Source organism: Tripterygium wilfordii, unplaced genomic scaffold, assembly GCF_013401445.1.
Source record: "Tripterygium wilfordii isolate XIE 37 unplaced genomic scaffold, ASM1340144v1 ctg73, whole genome shotgun sequence".
NCBI classification, from domain to species: Eukaryota; Viridiplantae; Streptophyta; class Magnoliopsida; order Celastrales; family Celastraceae; genus Tripterygium; species Tripterygium wilfordii.
Window position 1 is genome coordinate 82663 of NW_024056414.1, and position 4374 is coordinate 87036.

Here is a 4374-nt window from a genome sequence, read left to right on the forward strand (position 1 = left end):
ATAACGGCCCACTTTGAAGCTTTGGAATTGCAAAACTCTCTCCATAGAAGTGCTTTTCACGTTCTTGTGCAATTTGAAAGATAACTTGGTCTATTCGCATCTTTATCTAACGAAACGTTATACGAAAGCTAAACTAGCAAGTCAGACTTCTAAGAACACTCAATGGAGTATAATGATCCACTTTGAAGCTTCAGAATTGCTCAACTCTCTCCACAGACGTGCTTTTCACGTTTTTGTGCAATTTGAAACATAACTCGGTCTATTCGCTTCTTTATCCATTGAAACCTTGTACGAAAGCTAAATTAGCATTTTAGACTTCTAAGAACAATAAATGGAGTGCAATGGTCCACTTTGTTGCTTTGGAATTGCTCAACTCTCTCCATAGATGTGCTTTTCTCGTTTTTGTGCAATTTGAAACATAACATGGTCTATTCGCATCTTTATCTATCGAAACGTTGTACGAAAGCTAAACCAGCTAGTTACAATTCTAAGAACACTGAATGGAGTATAACGGCCCACTTTGAAGCTTTGGAATTGCAAAACTCTCTCCATAGATGTGCTTTTCACGTTCTTGTGCAATTTGAAAGATAACTTGGTCTATTCGCATCTTTATCTAACGAAATGTTATACGAAAGCTAAACTAGCAAGTCAGACTTCTAAGAACACTCAATGGAGTATAATGATCCACTTTGAAGCTTCGGAATTGCTCAACTCTCTCCATAGACCTGCTTTTCACTTTTTGTGCAATTTGAAACATAACTCGGTCTATTCGCTTCTTTATCCATTGAAACCCTATACGAAAGCTAAATTAGCAAGTTAGACTTCTTAGAACAATAAACGAAGTACAACGGTCCACTTTGAAGCTTTGGAATTGCTCAACTCTCTCCATAGACGTGCTTTTCACATTTTTGTGCAATTTGAAACATAACTCGGTCTATTCGCTTCTTTATCCATTGAAACCTTGTACGAAAGCTAAATTAGCATTTTAGACTTCTAAGAACAATAAATGGAGTGCAACGGTCCACTTTGTTGCTTTGGAATTGCTCAACTCTCTCCATAGATGTGCTTTTCTCGTTTTTGTGTAATTTGAAACATAACATGGTCTATTCGCATCTTTATCTAACGAAACGTTGTACGAAAACTAAACCAGCTAGTTACACTTCTAAGAACACTGAATGGAGTATAACGGTCCACTTTGAAGCATTGGAATTGCAAAACTCTCTCCATAGATGTGCTTTTCACGTTCTTATGCAATTTGAAAGATAACTTGGTCTATTCGCATCTTTATCTAACGAAACGTTATACGAAAGCTAAACTAGCAAGTCAGACTTCTAAGAACACTCAATGGAGTATAATGATCCACTTTGAAGCTTCGGAATTGCTCAACTCTCTCCACAGACGTGCTTTTCACGTTTTTGTGCAATTTGAAACATAACTCGGTCTATTCGCTTCTTTATCCATTGAAACCTTGTAAGAAAGCTAAATTAGCATTTTAGACTTCTAAGAACAATAATGGAGTGCAATGATCCACTTTGTTGCTTTGGAATTGCTCAACTCTCTCCATTGATGTGCTTTTCTCGTTTTTGTGCAATTTGAAACATAACATGGTCTATTCGCATCTTTATCTAACGAAACGTTGTACGAAAGCTAAACCAGCTAGTTACAATTCTAAGAACACTGAATGGAGTATAACGGTCCACTTTGAAGCTTTGGAATTGCAAAACTCTCTCCATAGATGTGCTTTTCACGTTCTTGTGCAATTTGAAAGATAACTTGGTCTATTCGCATCTTTATCTAACGAAATGTTATACGAAAGCTAAACTAGTAAGTCAAACTTCTAAGAACACTCAATGGAGTATAATGATCCACTTTGAAGGATCGGAATTGCTCAACTCTCTCCATAGACGTGCTTTTCACGTTTGTGTGCAATTTGAAACATAACTCGGTCTATTCGCTTCTTTATCCATTGAAACCCTATACGAAAGCTAAATTAGCAAGTTAGACTTCTTAGAACAATAAATGAAGTACAATGGTCCACTTTGAAGCTTTGGAATTGCTCAACTCTCTCCATAGACGTGCTTTTCACATTTTTGTGCAATTTGAAACATAACTCGGTCTATTCGCTTCTTTATCCATTGAAACCTTGTACGAAAGCTAAATTAGCATTTTAGACTTCTAAGAACAATAAATGGAGTGCAACGGTCCACTTTGTTGCTTTGGAGTTGCTCAACTCTCTCCATAGATGTGCTTTTCTCGTTTTTGTGCAATTTGAAACATAACATGGTCTATTCGCATCTTTATCTAACGAAATGTTATAGGAAAGCTAAACCAGCTAGTTAAACTTCTAAGAACACTGAATGGAGTATAACGGCCCACTTTGAAGCTTTGGAATTGCAAAACTCTCTCCATAGAAGTGCTTTTCACGTTCTTGTGCAATTTGAAAGATAACATGGTCTATTCGCATCTTCATCTAACGAAACGTTATACGAAAGCAAAACTAGCAAGTCAGACTTCTAAGAACACTCAATGGAGTATAATGATCCACTTTGAAGCTTCGGAATTGCTCAACACTCTCCACAGACGTGCTTTTCACGTTTTTGTGCAATTTGAAACGTAACTCGGTCTATTCGCTTCTTTATCCATTGAAACCTTGTACGAAAGCTAAATTAGCATTTTAGACTTCTAAGAACAATAAATGGAGTGCAATGGTCCACTTTCTTGCTTTGGATTTGCTCAACTCTCTCCATAGATGTGCTTTTCTCGTTTTTGTGCAATTTGAAACATAACATGGTCTATTCGCATCTTTATCTAACGAAACGTTGTACGAAAGCTAAACCAGCTAGTTACAATTCTAAGAACACTGAATGGAGTATAACGGCCCACTTTGAAGCTTTGGAATTGCAAAACTCTCTCCATAGATGTGCTTTTCACGTTCTTGTGCAATTTGAAAGATAACTTGGTCTATTCGCATCTTTATCTAACGAAATGTTATACGAAAGCTAAACTAGCAAGTCAGACTTCTAAGAACACTCAATGGAGTATAATGATCCACTTTGAAGCTTCAGAATTGCTCAACTCTCTCCATAGACCTGCTTTTCACTTTTTGTGCAATTTGAAACATAACTCGGTCTATTCGCTTCTTTATCCATTGAAACCCTATACGAAAGCTAAATTAGCAAGTTAGACTTCTTAGAACAATAAATGAAGTACAACGGTCCACTTTGAAGCTTTGGAATTGCTCAACTCTCTCCATAGACGTGCTTTTCACATTTTTGTGCAATTTGAAACATAACTCGGTCTATTCGCTTCTTTATCCATTGAAACCTTGTACGAAAGCTAAATTAGCATTTTAGACTTCTAAGAACAATAAATGGAGTGCAACGGTCCACTTTGTTGCTTTGGAATTGCTCAACTCTCTCCATAGATGTGCTTTTCTCGTTTTTGTGTAATTTGAAACATAACATGGTCTATTCGCATCTTTATCTAACGAAACGTTGTACGAAAACTAAACCAGCTAGTTACACTTCTAAGAACACTGAATGGAGTATAACGGTCCACTTTGAAGCATTGGAATTGCAAAACTCTCTCCATAGATGTGCTTTTCACGTTCTTATGCAATTTGAAAGATAACTTGGTCTATTCGCATCTTTATCTAACGAAACGTTATACGAAAGCTAAACTAGCAAGTCAGACTTCTAAGAACACTCAATGGAGTATAATGATCCACTTTGAAGCTTCGGAATTGCTCAACTCTCTCCACAGACGTGCTTTTCACGTTTTTGTGCAATTTGAAACATAACTCGGTCTATTCGCTTCTTTATCCATTGAAACCTTGTAAGAAAGCTAAATTAGCATTTTAGACTTCTAAGAACAATAATGGAGTGCAATGATCCACTTTGTTGCTTTGGAATTGCTCAACTCTCTCCATAGATGTGCTTTTCTCGTTTTTGTGCAATTTGAAACATAACATGGTCTATTCGCATCTTTATCTAACGAAACGTTGTACGAAAGCTAAACCAGCTAGTTACAATTCTAAGAACACTGAATGGAGTATAACGGTCCACTTTGAAGCTTTGGAATTGCAAAACTCTCTCCATAGATGTGCTTTTCACGTTCTTGTGCAATTTGAAAGATAACTTGGTCTATTCGCATCTTTATCTAACGAAATGTTATACGAAAGCTAAACTAGTAAGTCAAACTTCTAAGAACACTCAATGGAGTATAATGATCCACTTTGAAGGATCGGAATTGCTCAACTCTCTCCATAGACGTGCTTTTCACGTTTGTGTGCAATTTGAAACATAACTCGGTCTATTCGCTTCTTTATCCATTGAAACCCTATACGAAAGCTAAATTAGCAAGTTAGACTTCTTA